The sequence below is a fragment of the Neomonachus schauinslandi genome, chromosome 7, assembly GCF_002201575.2.
Source record: "Neomonachus schauinslandi chromosome 7, ASM220157v2, whole genome shotgun sequence".
In the NCBI taxonomy this organism is placed as follows: domain Eukaryota; kingdom Metazoa; phylum Chordata; class Mammalia; order Carnivora; family Phocidae; genus Neomonachus; species Neomonachus schauinslandi.
Window position 1 is genome coordinate 101,351,848 of NC_058409.1, and position 16,937 is coordinate 101,368,784.

General features: G+C 43.5%; 1 pseudogene; it reads right to left on the reverse strand.

The window, feature by feature from the left end:
• Nucleotides 1-280: 280 nt before the first annotated feature.
• On the reverse strand, nt 281-516 carry LOC110587639 (annotated as a pseudogene).
• Between the last annotated feature and the right edge of the window lie 16,421 nt (nt 517-16,937).

Below are 16,937 nucleotides of genomic sequence, written 5' to 3' on the forward strand. Positions count from 1 at the left end.
GCTTGATTGCCCTCATTTCTTTTTGGGGTCTGACACTTACCTACATCTCTAGCTTCATGTCCCATTGTCCTGTGCCCAACACTCTCGGCTCCGGCCACGTTGACTCTGCTCCCTCTAATCATAGCTAACTCCCACACGCTAGCTCTTCTGCATGGGCAAGGAGCAAATATTCCTTTCCACCTCCCCGCTTCATCTGGTTAGCTGCTGCTGCTGCTTCTTTTTTTTAATCCAAAATGTGTTTATTGGGATAGTTTCCCACTCATCTTGATTCAGGATGCTTTTAGTGCTGCTTCTGTCTGAAGGAGCATCCTTCTATAAGCCTTGCGTTTCCCCTTGTGGGCTGGCAGAGAACAGCGGGGCAGCCAACATACAAAACTACCACTTGTGCGTGGCTAAAGATGGTGGGCACTTCATGTCCATGAAGTAGGAGTTGGGGCTCTGCAGCAGGTGCTCCTTCTTGTGCTTCCTCTTCTCCTCTTCTAGGGATAGGTGGAGAAGGTGCTTTGAGATGGACATTTTCTTGTGGGGAGGTTGTCATCGCCAGAAACTCTGGTTAGCTTCTACTCATCATTCAAATCAGCTCAGGTCTGAGCTTGTCTCCCATGCCCGACTCCCAGGGGGGACTAGCTTCTTGAGTCCTAGGCCACTGAGCGTCTGTGCCCTCACTGATCTGTAAGTTCCATGAGACAAGGATCTTGTCTGCTTTTCTTCCCAGCATGTAGTGCACTGTCTGGCCCATAGGAAACATTCAACATATTTTGTTGTTGTTGTTGGAAGGAAGGAAGGAAAGAAGGAAGAAAGGAAGGAAGGAAGGAAGGAAGGAAGGAAGGAAGGAAGGAAAGAAGGAAGGAGGGAAGGAAGGAAAGAAGGAAGGAGGGAAGGAAGGAAAGAAGGAACAAATGTGGTCTTTTCCCCCAGGATTCCATCAGATCCCCGAAGGCAGTGATGGCATCTCCAGGTCCTAGTGCCCGGCACAATGCCTGGCCTATAAGCACTTATAAAGGTGTATTGAAATGAATGGAACAAACTTCCCTGTGTGAGCCACGACTTTAAAGTATCATGAAGGACCAAAAATAAACAAATAAACCAACATTAAAAAGACAGACATGTAAATACATGGTCCCAAACCTCAAGGGGCTTTCAGTGAAAGACGGGAAAGGGGGCAAGTACACGAATAACCATAATACATCGTGAAAATAAACAGGTGTCTCAAGAGGAGTACAGACCAAGGGGCTTAGGAAGTCCAGAGTCAGGAAGATTGCATCTGAGGAAGGGCTAAGAGACGGGAACAGCACACAGCAGAGGGAGACGAATGGGAAGAGGTTTTAGGGAAGAAGGGGGCCCTGAGCTCCACAACCGTTCTGGACTTTGTCTGGAGCCATGTGTTCGGTGCTGTTGTGTTGGGCTATTCCTAGTGAAACAGGAATATTCCTGGGTGCTACCCATCTAGCAGCACCCCACTTCCAAGGCCTTTTTCTATCTTATAAAGTCTCAAAACAGGGAAGACAATTTAAAAGCCCACAAGGGCCAGAAAGCTAAGGTAACCACAAGATACAGGTTGGTTGTAAGACTGTGGACAAGTGCAAAGCATTGTCGCCTGCATGACAAGACAGAGACAGTTGTCGTCCTGTGTGACCATGGGCCCCGTGGCGTGATGTCTTCCCATTTTATTTTCCCCAAGAAAAAAAACAGAAGTCCAGATGCTTAAGTGAAATCTCCGGATTTTCAAATTCAATTTTTTGGTTCGAAAAATACCCTTTGGTCAAACAAAACCCATCCATGGACAGCATCCAGACCACAGGTCCCGTTCAGCCACACACAACCGGTTTGCAACCTCTGGCCCAAACAGATTGGACTCATGAAAATTAAAACTGCCATTTTGCACCCAAAAGATTAGCAAATGTTAAGAAATCTGTTCAAATCAAACCTTGCCAAGAAGGTGGAGCAACAGGAACGCTCAGATACAGCTACTGGGCATGATGAGTGGAAAAGAAGTGGTGTTAACTTGGAAAGATAGGGATTTGCATATCCTATTACCTACCAGTTCCATTTCTAAGCACAGGCTCTGGGGAGATTGTTGCAAATGCACACCAAGAAACATATATGAGAATATTGACAGCTGCATTGTCTCTTACAGCAAGAAATTGGAAATACACCAAATGCCAATTGCCAGAAGAATAAATAAGCCATGGCACACTTGTAGAAGAGAATCAAAATAACCCAAATGCTATCAGTTAACGTGATCTGATGTCGCCAAGGGTTAGGGTCACCTGACCTCTAAGGTTTTTGCATCTCTATGGTGAAACATTCCTAGATATTACTAACCTTCTGTTAGCAGAACTTTTATTCCTTCAGCAACTCTGAGCATCCATACGCCTGGCACTCTGCTAGGTGCTGGGGAAGCAGTGGAAACCAAACAGAAAGTGTCCCTGCCCTTGGATGTGGGAGCAGACAACAGTCAACAACCAAACAAGCACAGAGAGCATCACGAATGATGAAAGAGCAGGATGCTATCAGAAAACACTGTGGAGGAGGAGCTTGGTACAGATGGGTAGGATAGTAGGATATAGATAGTCAGGGATGTCTTTTCTGTAGAAGGCATATTCAAATTGAAACCTGAGAAGTTAGCCAGGAGAGGAAGGCAGAAAAAACATATCAGGCCTCGGGAACAGACCTGCAAAGGCCCCGAGCCTGAAAATTGCTTAGAGAAGCTTCGTGTGGCCAGAGCATGGTGCACTAAGACTCGAAGGCTTGCTAGCAGCAAGGAATCATCTGCATTCATTGTTCTACCCAATTTTCAAGATGGCTGGCAAGCCAGAATGATGTATGAAATCTAAATGACAAAACAAAACTAACTGGATTTAACACACAGGTTCTTGCTGCATTAACATGGAACTCTACTAAGCTAACCCACCAGCTAGAAAGAAAGAAGAGAATATGTAGTAGGCTCAAATGTCTCCCTTCCGCTTGCATGAAGGGACCACGGTTAAGTTAAGTCTAGATGCTCAGGAGATGAGAGTTCATTACCCAAAATAGTTTTAGCTTTTTTTTTTTAATTTTTTTTAAAGATTTTATTTATTTATTTGAGAGAGAGAAAGCACAGAAGGAGAGGGAGAGGGAGAAGCAGACTCCCCACTGAGTGGAGAGCCGGATGCGGGGCTCAATCCAGGACCCTGAGATCATGACCTGAGCCCAAGGCAGACGCTTAACCGACTGAGCCACCCAGGCGCCCCTAGTTTCAGCTTCTGAAGATAAACAAATTCATGTGAGATACTCAGCTCCATGCAAGAAAGCTATTACAACGAGTCAGTGGTGGCTCTTCTCATGGTTTCTAGTTCACAAATTGTTACATCTGTGCGGATTTCCATATATCCCAACACCCATGTGTACGCATATGTATCATTCATACCACATATACACTCAAATAATCTCAGAAGCGAATTTAAAAACTTTCTGTCTTCACCGTTTAATCTGTGGTGTTTTGGCCAAGAATCCTCAACTGAGTACAGCTCATACACTACAGTTAAACATTTTTAAAAATTTCATGTTCTTGGTAATGAAGAACGGGCCAAGAACAGTGGCCCCCTGCACAGACCCACTGGAGGCCTTGCCGTGCTCACCGCCACCTTTTAGGAACAGGCGTGCAGTGTTTTAATCTCAGCAGTGGCTTTTGCCAGAAGCTCTCCATAACTAATTTTGCAGTCAGATTCTACAAGACCTATTCAGTGTTTGGCTAAATCTCATGGAACATCTCATTTCCTTTCAATTTTTCATTAGTTTGAATTAAAAGTAAAAGGAAAAAAGCTAACAAGCATGGCTTGCATGGGTATTTCTAAATTAAAATACAGCCACACTGTCATTCATTTTGTTGTTTACAGAGATGACCCCCACCGCCTTCGGCCCCCCTCCCCCGTCTGAAACACCTCCAGTTTTGCAGTGCCCTCTCTGTGCCCTTGGGGAGCATGACCTGACCTTGTTCCTGGAGGAAGATGAGGAGAACGGCTTCCTTCCTAGGAAGGAAGGAATGACACAGTTCTTTGATTTGCTGGGTGCTGGGCAATGAGCATTTGCTTTCTAATCTCACATCTACAGCTCCCATTTCCAAGAAATCTAATTGGAAAAGCAAGCAAGGAGGGGTGGGGTTCAGGGAGGATGCAGAATAGAAGTGTCCTGGAACCTTGGACAAATGAATTATCTCACAGGATCCATACCCGAGACAGGTGTGTCTGTGAGATTTCCCACAGAAAAAAGGTAGAAAATACTATGCAGTCTATTTATATGACTTCACTGGATTCATAAAGTCTACTGTTTTCTGCTCCCAGAAATTCCTTTTGGAATTGGAGGTCAAATTTTCCTTGAATTTCTAAATACTGCCCATCTTTCGATCTTCTCCTACCTCTCTGACCATGTTCATTCATTCATTCAACAAAAATTTTTTAGCACCTCCTAAGTGCCAGGGGTTATACTAAGCACAAGGATTATTTTGGTGGGAGGGGTAAGTTACCGTTTGCAATCACTCACTCCTACCCATGTCTCTGTAAGAAGGTTACATGTTCACCTAGCACCAAGTAACTTGCTGTGCTTTCTGGACTTGGGCTTGGCCATAGGTCAAGCTCTGGCCAGTGGAAAGAGAGCAGACATGATATACACCATGTCCAGGCAGAATCTTCTAGAGGCATCACCAGTTCCGGCAGACCTCTGGCTTCTCCTTTCCTCCCTGAAAACAGCATATCCCAGACAAGAGTTGGTTCTCTCCACCAAATCCTGGAATGAGAAGACATATGGAGCAGATGGCTCTGGAACAGAGCCACTACTGACCTACAGTGCAACATGCATGTTATAGGAGTGAAAAAAAAGTGTCCATTGCTGAAAGCCACTGAGATTATGAGGTAGTGACTGTAGCAAGCCTGACTGATGCACTTATCAGTGCAGCAAAAGCAGATTTGACCCTTGCTCTTATGGATCTCATAGGCTAATCAGGGGAGCCAGTCAGTAAGCATATGAAGTGACTGATAATCATGCAAGTATCTAATAACATCCCTTTATTCTACACTAACTCCTCTTACTCATCCAACCAAATATAGCCCTTGGCCCTCCTCTATTCTGGCCACATTCTCTCCCTTGACAACTCCATCTATTCCCATAGCTCAGTATCTCTTCAAATGACCCTTTAATCTATTTTCCTAGTCCGTCCCTCACTTACAAGTGCCAGACCCATATTCCCAGCAGACAGCTGGATATCATGCCTGCAGGATCCATTTGTATACCTAAAATCAGCATGACTGGAACCAAATGCATTGATTATTTCTCATGGTTTCTGTGTGTCAGGAATTCAGGAAGGGCTCAGCTGGATGGCTCTTCTCTGGGGTCTCTTGACAGTGCTGGAACAATGAGAGGCTGCTCCTGCTGGATCTGTTCAAGCATTTCCTTCTTCTCTCTGAGTGTAGTCTTAGTTAGGGTCTCTCTTTGTGCTCTTTCCATGGGGGCAAGTTTGGGCTTCCTTAAAGCTTAGCAGCCTCTGGGTAGTCAGGCTATTTACATAGTGACTAAAGATATCAAGGATCAAGTTATTCCAGGCAGCAAGACAGAATTGAATCACTTTTTATGACTTGCCATGAGAAGTCACATGTGCCACTTCCACCATATTCTCTTGGTTGCAAGCAAATGATGACCCCACTCAGATTCGAGAGTAGGGGAATTAGATTTTATTTTCTTCTGTGGTGGGGAAGAAGATCATGTGGTGGCCATCTTTGGAAAATATAATTTGCCACGTTATCCCTCAGATGCTCTTCCTGATTTCTTTTCTGTGACTGGTACCTAATCCTGCCATTTTACCTCCACAGCTGCCCTCTGCTTTCTATTCTCATGATGCTCTCTTCAGGATCAGGTTCAAACAACGTCTAGGGTGAGTTAGTAGTGATGGGGGCTCTCTACTCCAATGTCTCTTCTTTCCTCTCCACACAATATCTTTTTCTAAAGTGCCACCCTGACCATGTCACACATCTGCAGCGTGAACAGCACACAGTAGGTTTTCCTGACTATTGGGTTTTCCTGAACATCTTTGGGGCCTCTCTATTGTTTGCTGAGTTAGATACAAAGCCCTTAGTCTGATATTGAAAACCTTCCATAATATTCATTAATTTATTCAACAAATATTTATTGGGTATCCACTCTATATCAGACACTGTGCTAAGAGCTGGACGAGGGGGATGAATGGGTGGTGTGGGGGATGAAGACTGAGATGAACTGCTCCCTGCCTTCATGGAGCTTCTATGTAGGGGGGGAAAGGGGTAAACATTCATTCATTCATTCATTCATTCAAAAACTGTTTCATGTGTTGAGCATACTATTCCCCAGATATGGCCCTAATCCATCCCAAGTGGGACAACGTTTATATAACAGTAATATGACCACATTGTATCTTATTTGGCACAATGAACTGAATTGAATTTCTTTGAAAAACATGTTCTGAATAACCTGGACTATCCATTTATTTCCTTTTCCTGTCCAGAAAATTTCCATTTTTATATTTTAGCATATGTCTGTCTATTTGTCTGGAATTCTTCTCATTTCTCCCCCATCTTCAAATTCTATCTCAGATCCTATATACTATAAGGAATGTCTTACCTGCTGTCCAATTAAGTGTGTCTTAACTGTCCTTCTTTACTCCTCCCTCAGGCCACTTATGTTCTGATTTATATAATAGACAATTATATATGAGTCTTGGCTCCCCTGTTGGACTATTAGGCCCTTGAAGGCAGGGAAGGTGTCCTTCTTGTCTGTATTGGTTTTATTACCTATACTTACTGTAGATAATCAACACTTACTGAATTAATGGATAGTCTGGGAACAAAGTTGAGAAAGTACAAATCTATTCCCTTGTTTTGAGATGAAGAGTATTAGCAGAATTGTTTGGTTCTAAGTTCCCGGAAATCCAATTTAAACTGGCTTCAGTGAAAAATGGAAGTATTGGCTGATGTAATTGAGAAGCCCATGGATTGTTCCATGCCACTGAGAATCCCCTCCTTCCCTCTGTCGGTTCTGCTTGCCACACTGGGGCCTTGTTCTCAGACAGGTTCCCCAGTTGCCCACAAAGCTTATATCCTATTAGCTTAGCAACTCCTTAGGAAAGAGAATAACCTTTTGCTAAGTTCCGGGACTGAGTGTCATTGGCTCAGCTGAGGTCACATGCACCACCCTGGACTGATCACTGTGGCCCAGGGCTGTGGTCCTCTGCGTCACCACATCCTGGAGGCAATGGAGGACTGTCAAGGCTCTGGACCAGGGCCGGGATGAATTGTCTAGCAGTGTTGTGAGAAAAACAATCTGATGGGAATGTGAACTGATGACAATGAGAGATAAAAGAGAGGAGTCAAAAATGACATTTGGACTCCCAGTCTGGGGCCTCAATTCCCACTTTGCAGGAAAGACCAGCCAAGACAGAGGAGCAGGAAGCATCCGAAGAGACCTAAACCGAAAGGCCCTGGGCAGCAGTTGGGCAGGACTTACCCTCAGGCCCACACAGCAGTGAGGAAATCACAGACGGACAACAGAACGGGAGTCAGGAAACTTGAGTTCTATGCCTGGCTCTGCCACTACGTCTCTTCATGATCTTGAATGAATCACTTGACCTTTGTGGACCTCAGTTTCCTCATTTCTAGAATAAGCTGTGGGAGGACTGTGTGGTCACTGACTTCCTTTTCCGCTCTGACATTCTGCACTGCTATTTCTGGAGATGAGTATAACTGACCCTTCCGCCATAGTAGCTCTGGAATTCACTTCTCCCTGCCTCGTGGCCTAGGTCTCCACTCCTTCCACTTACTAGCTATGGGATCTCGGGCCTATCACCGAGCCTCTCTTTGCCTCCAGTTTCCTCGTCTATAAAACAGGCATAATAACAGTCCCTATCTCTTTTGGTCGCTGTGAGGATTACATTAAATGAATGTATATATAAAGTGCTTAGGACAGAGTGAGGCCAATTGTAAGTGCAACATGACTGTTGGCTTTTATCAGAATTATTCACTGTGTTGTTTCCTGACTTCTCTTAAGGTGAGGGGCCCTTGAAGCCAGGACATGGGAAGGTGGACACGGTTTGATAGTTGCAATTCCCTTGATCATGTGAGTAATTCAGGAGCAGCCATGATGACAATCTTCTTTGGGCTGGAAGAAGTAAAGCGGTGCATCAGGGGTATGGTGACCATATTTTTAGAACCCCAAATTAGGCTATATGATTTTACAAGTCTGATTACACTTATTAGGCAAGTGGGAAAGATCATTTGAAATAAAAACTGTCCTGTGTTCTTGCTGTAATTACGGGAAGATTCCATTTGCCTGAATCCATGTCCTGTCCCTTCGACAAACACTATATAATAGCCCAAGAAGAAATGTCACTTGCATTAGACCCAGACCCAATCATACTGTGCTCTTGCTCCCTGAGAACAGCTTTCTAGATGCTTCAGGGACAGAACAGCACTTATGGGCATAAATCACACACACACACACACACACACACACACACACACGCACACCCCTCCTTTCTTCCCCAAAGCCTGATGTTCCACCAATTTCAGGCTCCTTCAGCAAATTCCAGATGAGTCATTTCCCAAAATCTCCCTTATCAGTACTGCCTCTTAGTGCCAACTTCTTCTATGCAGAAAATAAAATAAAAATAAAATAAAATAAAGTAAGACATGAAATTGATGGGTCCTGCAGGCTTCTAAAAGCAACTCCATTTCCCTTACAATGGTTATTGAGAATTGCTTCCAAAACCCAGGTTCTTATGGCGGTGCCCTCTACTACGAAGTTGTCTTAAGGCTGAGGGCAAAGGAAGAGAGGCCCGGATTGGCCGGCCCTGAATGCTAAGGGTCTTGGTCAGAACAGCAGCTCACATCTATGTTATGCTTCCAGGGGCTTTCATGTCTCCTACTATACCCATTCCTCACGGGAACCCTGTGTGTATGTACTATCATTACAGACATTCCACAGAAGGCAACTGAGGTTCAGAAAAAGGAAATGATGAGAAAACCAAGTTTATGTTTCAGCAAGTTATGTATCTCCTTGGACTTCTACGTCAATGATTTTCTCAAGAATAACAAATAGGGGCGCCTGGGTGGCTCAGTTGGTTGGGCAACTGCCTTCGGCTCAGGTCATGATCTTGGAGTCCCGGGATCGAGTCCCGCATCGGGCTCCCTGCTCAGCAGGGAGTCTGCTTCTCCCTCTGACCCTCCCCCCTCTCATGTGCTCTCTCTCTCTCATTCTCTCTCTCAAATAAATAAATAAAATCTAAAAAAAAAAAAAAAAAAGAATAACAAATAAGAGGGCGCCTGGGTGGCTCAGTTGGTTAAACAACTGCCTTCAGCTCAGGTCATGATCCTGGAGTCCCAGGATCTAGTCCCACATTGGGCTCCCTGCTCAGCAGGGAGTCTGCTTCTCCCTCTGACCCTTCCCCCCTCGTGCTCTCTCTCTCTCTCTCTCAAATAAATAAATAAAATCTTTAAAAAAATAAAATAAAAAAAGAATAACAAATAGGATTTTCCTCATGTGTCATTTCTAATCTATTAGTGGTGGCTGCCCAGAGATCTAGCATTGAAAAGGATTCCAAGGTCATGCCTAGGCTGTGATTGATTAGCAGCGTCTGACATGATAGGACAAGAAATTGGGAGTAAATGTGCCAGGCATTTGCAATCTTATGCTATATCATGATATCTATACTCTTAAATTTATTCATGTATTTCAGCAAACTATGGACTGTGATGTCTCAGAAGTAACTCTTTTCATTGTAAGTAAGCTCAAATACACTTAAATCAAAAAAGGAAAACTTATTATAAGAATATAGAAGTGTCCCTTAGAACCCAATGACCAGAAATGCTGGCAGGCTTACCCATGGACTAAAACCAAGAACTGCACTGGTATGAGGAACCCAGGAGGATTTTCCCTGTTACTTTCTCTGTCTAATTCTCTCTAACTCTTTCTACCTCCCTATCTACCCCCCCCCACTCCTCTTCCCTATTAAGAGCAGCATTTTCCAATAGAAATACAATGCAAGTCACAAATATAATTTAAAAAATGTTAGGAGACACATTTTTAAAAGGAACAATTAGTTGAAAAATATACCTTTAACCAATATATTCAAGATATAATTTCACTTGTTATCAATATAAAAAATTTTAATGAGATATTTTGAATTTTTTTCTTCATGCTAACTCTTTAAAATCTAATGTGTAGTTTACACTTACAGAACATCTCAGTTTGGATTGTCCATATTTCATATGACCAGTGTTTAGTGGCTACTGGACAGCAAAGATCTAAAGTTCATATTTCTTTGATTCTAGCAACCAGCTGGGAATGGCTAGCATCTCTGAATATCCATTTTGGTCTTTCAGGACAGAGAATCTGTTTGGCCCACATTGAGTCAAGTGTCCATACCTCATTCAATCAGCCTTGGCCAGGAAGGGAAGGATCCCATCCTATAAATACGGTGGTCAAAGAGGAGGGCAGCTCTCAGAGAGGAGGGTGAAGGACTGGCCTGGGCCTAAGGGATATATAATACCATGTTTACAGAAAACTGTTTAGCAGGAAACATCTAGTGTCATCCCGAATTATCTGGAAGATTCCAGAAGTTTTCAATAGTCTTGCATTTGCGGGATAGAAGACAAAGATACTCCTCAAGATAAGAACAACCCAAGAAGAATAGTGTGCTGCCACCTGTGGGAAATAAACTAAGTATGCATTCCTAACTCAAATGAGACCCAGAGCTGCCTAGAGAGAAGACACCGCCATGACAGACAAACTCAGCACTGGATCAGAAGTCTAAGGCAGAGGCTGGGAAACAGGCATTATTCTGATCACTTCTCGAGTTCAGGACTCATCTTTAAGAATGAAATTAATCCACGAAAGACAATCCCATGCAGCTTGGGAATCTGTCCTGGCCCTCCGGCCCCCCAGGCCTCGGGATAGAACGTGTGTCATGCCATTTGCCAACACCAAGAGCTCCCCTTTATACAGACCCCTTTCAGTTACACAAACAATTTTTGTGGGAACATCCAGTAATCTCTGGTTTTGTTTATGGAAGCTCTTCAATATGAAGAAGGCTTAAGTACTTAATGAGAGCAGAGGAAACAGCTGTTCTTTCTCTCCTCAGGACACTGGGGCTCTGAAGGGCGTATGCCCCTTATTTAGTCAACTACAAGCATTTTATGAGGTGACTGTGTCAACTGTTGGTCACGGGTTCTCACCCAAACATGTTCACTTAGTCCTCAGGTAATAACAGGGACAGAGAAAGAGAGCCACCACCACCCACTGCTCTGAGGAGAGCACATGATGGGGACAGGGCAGAAAGGTAGTAAGATGAAATTCCTGAGGAACTATTTCTTGGCTGAGGCCAAGCCACACTATCAGTGTCTCTCCAAGTGTAGGATTATGGCTTTCCGCCACTTCAGTGCTTTCTAAGGCTTCACATTTTTCTTAGGATAAAATCCAAAGTCATCATCGTGTCCTACAAGACTTGATATGATCTGGCCCCTGCCGACTTCTCTGATGCCATCATGTAGCTCACGTTAGTCCAACACAGGTCTCCTTTCTGTTTCTTGAACATGGCAGTCCATTAGAAACTCCTCTTCCCTAGCTCTTCGCATGGCGGGGTAATTCTCATGGTTCAAGAGTCAACTCAAATGTCAGTTCTTCACAGAGGCCTCCCCAGCCCTCAAGCATAAAGTAGTCCCTTACCCCTTCCCTGCAAGCCATTCTTCGATCCATCACCTACTTCATAACACTCTCCCCAGTTTGAAATGATCTTAATTTATTCATCTTTATCTTCTCCACTGGAACAGATATAAGCTTCTTCAGGGCAAAGACACATCTAGCTTATTAACTGCTGAACCCCAGGGTCCAAAACAGTGGCTGGCACATAGTAGGATCTTAAGAAGTATTTGTTCAGTAAATGGATCACCTATCTGGGAGTACTTCAGATCCACTAAATCATATCTTCTGGAAGAAATGCCTGGAATCAGCGATTTTCACAAGGGCCTCGGATGATTTGTATACACTCTGGGATTTGAGAAAAATGATGTTGATTTTACCTGCCCTGTCAGCCCATCTTTCCTTCTTATCTTCAACCTAAAGGTTCTGTACCGCTTGAACCTAGGGGCAAATATGAGGACATTTAAGTCTCCTTCAGCTTGGTGTCTCAGTCTGTCCTTGCAACGACTCTTGAACAATGATGTTTTGGGCGGGGGGGGGGCGGGGGGTTGTGGATAATGAGCTCAATGTGGACAAGAGACAGCTGGGTCTTCATTGTTTATCTCTGCACTGAGCAGAGTGCCTGGCATATAGAGGGCCTACAATAAATCTTTGTTAAATCAATTAATAAACAAAGTTATGAGCATCAGGCAACATGCTAGACACCAAATACGACAGATCTACATATAACTACAAGTTGCTCAAAGTCTAGAGGGAAGACAAACATGAAAACTTACAATTAGAATATAAGCTGTGCATAAAAGGTCCTGTGGGCTTCTCAGTGACCACAAGGTTTAAGCTACATTGTTTTAATTTCTTCTGCAACGCCTCTCATGTCAGTTACCTGAAGCAAAATATATCAGTTTTCTGAAGAGCTAGTGGATTGCTTCTTGGCTTCATTTTTCACCAACTGGAAAATTATGCAAACCTCTCTAGGCCTTGATTTCTACTGCTTGTATACCAACGTCGTAGGGTTTAGAGGAGAATTAGATAAATTAACATCCATGAAAGCCTTAGCCCAGTGCCTGAGACATAGCACATACTCAGAATCTATCAGCTCTTATTATCATGTATTTTTTTAAATTTTATTTTATTGTGTTATATTAATCACCATACATTACATCATTAGTTTTTGATGTAGTGTTCCATGATTCATTGTTTGTGCATAACACCCAGTGCTCCATTCAATACGTGTCCTCTTTAATACCCATCACCAGGCTAACCCATTTAACTCTCTCTAAACCCTGCATCCAGCTCCCCTTCATGCACATGGGGGAGAAAGCATTTTTACAAATTCATTTACCAATAGCTAAAGCAAAGGGGAATATCAGTCTCAGCCTTTGCCCAACTTAATACAAATCCCAGGTTAGTGGAGTCTGAAATTAATTGGCTTTCTTCTCCTCGTAACATTGTAATTTAGAATGAGCCTTTTCCCTAGATAGGAGAGGGATTTCATTGTTACATCCCACAGAATCAGTAGACCCACATCTTGCTGAAGCATTTGCAAAGAAAAATTCTATTACTATGATATCGCATGCCCAAACCAAAATCTTGTGTTATGTGAGACTTTGACTTCAGTTAAAAAGAAATCTTAAAAAGGTAGACTATTGTCCATGCCTTGGAGAGGCTTCAAATCCCTTGAAACGTGGAGAGAGTGGGGTTTGTTAAGAGCTCTCCTTTAGCGGGGCAATTCCCAGACAATAGGGTCTGGGCTTTGTGGTTACAGAAACCCCAGGTCTCAGTTTGCCAGGGACAGTCCCACTTTATGCCCATCCTTACTGTTTAATAATAGCACTTTCTTGCACTCTCAAAATTGTTCCAGTTTGGGTGACAATTATAGAGTCACGCTAGTCACGGCTCTTCATGTTTCCCCAGTGGAAAACCCAAGGTCCAATATGCAGAAATCATGATGAAAACATTTGCAAAGCCCTTGCTATGTGCTGGGCGCGGCACCTCTCATCAGTCACCATGCATTGTCTCATTCACTCCTCCCAGCAGGGCTCAGATAAGACTTCCAGAAGACTCGAACACAGAAAAGATTACAGTGGACCGCCCTCGACCATATTCAACATAAAAACAACTACGTGTGGTAAATCAAATAAAGAAGGCTGCATGCATTTCAAAATTAAAATAGCTTCCTTCTAGATGTATCATTGCAAAATTTGGAATTCATTCATCAAAGCTGAACTTTTCACATTTTGTTTTTTCCTTGCTAGTACCTTAAGCACATACTCTGTCTGAGCGCACAAATCTAGAACTGCTCACGATAACCCTGCAAAGTAGTTGTCATTGCACCCACTTTACAGATTAGACACCTAAGGTTTGGAGAAATCACCCCACCGTCACACCCTATTTCCTAGATTCTAAAACACCATGTTTATCCTCTCACATTTGAACATCTCTGGAATAGAGATGATCTCACAACTGATGTACACTTTTTGCATAGGATCCTCCCCTGGCCCATTTTTATCACCTTAATGATGTATCTTACACCTGATGGCTTCTTAGGCTCCAGGAGATATGATGAATGGTGGAGCAGACATCAGATCTGTTCCATCTTGATTCCTTACCCTAACCACTTTGCCACACTGCACTTAATGAATGTGTATTAAATATCATTATATGTGAAGACAAAAATTATTAGCAACACTTAGCTGGCTGTGCATGGTAGTCCAACAGGTAGAAGACTCCCCACCTCCACAGTTTTCAGCTTTTCAACTTCTTCTTTCTAGTATTCTGTGTAACCAGTGGGGGTGGGAATGGGGGAATGGGGGTGAGATGGTAACAGTACCAAAAGGTGAGGAGAGGGGTCTAGAGAAAGCAGGGCATGAGGGCAAGGGTCCCCAAAGGAAGTGCTCTGATCCACGTTTTGCAGGGTACAGACATGGCAAGTTGTTATTAGATTGGGTCCTACTTGACTTTGACCCTGGTAAATCACTCTGTACCTCAGTTTCATCATCTGTAAAACGGCTATGATAAGAGCTTTTGTTGCGAGCAGTAAAGCGGTATTATAGGCAAAGCACTTAGAACAGTGCCTGGCACACCATAAGCCCTCAAGAACTATTATCCATTACTGCTGGTCGTCTCTTCAGCCTCATTTGGGGCCACCTCCCCACCACACACACACACACACACACACACACACACAATGTCCCAGCCATATTGGATTTCTTCCAGTTATTCCAACAAGCCAAGCTCTTTACCTCTTCAGAATTTGATACATGCCACTCCTCTCTGGAATGCTCTTCCTCTCCTCTTTGAAGGGCCAATTCATGCTCATGTTGAAACTTACTTTAATTATTAGCTCCTCAAAGAGACTTTTCTTGACCCTCTTTAAATACAGTCTCACTCTGCCCCTTTCTACTATATTTCTCTCCTTATTCCTTCCTAGCCTTCATCGGAATCTAAAATGGCATTAGTTTATATACTTACTTATCACCTGCTGCCACCCCTCCCAGGAATGTTAAATGTCTTGCTATTCTTGTGTCTCTACACTTAGCATGGTGCCTGGCATGACGGATGCTCAATAAATATTTGTTGAATTGCATTCCCCGAACTCAATAAATGAAAACTTCAGATTCTAAATCCAGGTCAGGTTACAGCCAGAGGCACCACATAGAAAGGGAAATGGTTTGCTGTCCAAATGGTTTTCTTTCCCACAGGAACCTCAGTCATGCTCAAGGGCTCTGAGCCTATGACTCAGCATTCCATCCCAGGCACCTCTTTCTATTTATCTCCTGGCAGGCGTGCTCTGATAGCAAAGTTCCTGTCATACTCATGGTTTGATGATGCAAGTCCCTTTCTGACACCTTGCAGAGAAACAAAGTTCCTCCGATATACATTTGCTTAGGAAGTAATGAAAGCTGCCTCACAAAACTCTCATTACTTGTGCTGTTTGGGGAGCAAGACTTTTCTAGGAGACATCACCACATGGCTTCCTGAATCAAACATATTTAAGCCGGATGCCTGTGGGATGTGGAAAACTCAGGCTAGCTTGGGGACTTTCCTGTCCTTGACAGAGACAGAGTGCAAGGTTATGAACTTTTGTGTGCTTACGAGTCACCTACAGGTTAGGTAAAAATGCACATTCCTAGCATCCCACCTCCTAAGAGTCTGAATCGGCAGCAATTTTGTTATGGTAGTAGCTATCAGAGTATCTTTTATAACTGCAGACCTGGAAGGTGCTGTGGCAAGCAGCTTTACATACATTATTTGGTTTAATACAACCAATAATCCTATGATGCAGGCATTACTTTCCCCCTCCTTATAGATAAAGAACCCGGCGCTGAGAGAAATTAAGTACTTTTCCCACGGTCACACCGCTCATGAGTGGAGCTAGGAAGCCTCGCTCCTCAAGGTATGGTCTGTGGACCCGCAGCCTCAGCACCCCCTGGAAACTGGTTAGAAATGCAGACTCTCCGGCCCCATCTCAGACCTGCCTCTGAATCTGTATTTTTAACAAGATCCTCAACCGACTAATGGCACATTCATGTTTGAGAATCCGACTCGAAGCTGGCATCTGATTAAGAGCATGAGCTGCAGTCACAGACCCGAATTCAGACCCCATTTTTCCGCTCATTAGCTGTGTAACTTGGGGAAACCTAAGTTTCTTTCTATGCAAAACAGAAGTCATAATAGTAACCATCTCCAAAGGTGGTTGTGATGAAAATAAGATAATGCTGTTACAGTGCATTATTATTTTAAGCACCAACACACACTTTACAGTCATGTTTGGTATTTCAATGAATTTGAAGTTGTTTTAATTGTCTTAAAGCCCCCTGAGGACAAGCAACTGCTCCTTGAACTCATTTATCATTCCACAATTCCCAACTGGATATATTCATGAGCCCTTGCTCAGCGATAGAGATCAGCCCCAGTCATTGTTACTATGTTTACATACCAAGGAAGGGAAGAAACTCTTTTTCAAGGCATAGTTTCCCTGACTCGTCCCTCACGCTGTTTCCCTCTATACAGAGAGAAGGCAGGAATGTACAGAGAAACTTCTACCAACTATAGAAGATGAACTTTGCTTTAGAGAAAAGTTACCTTGAAAAAGACTGGAACTGGGCATCACCAGCAGACTTTTCCCATCTTGGTTTGTGGCCTTGGGCAGATCACTTAGGCTCTTTTGGTATCTATTTCTCTCCCTGTAAAAAGAGCAGGATGCTTGCTAAGGCCTCTTGGTGCTCTTGCCAGTCAGT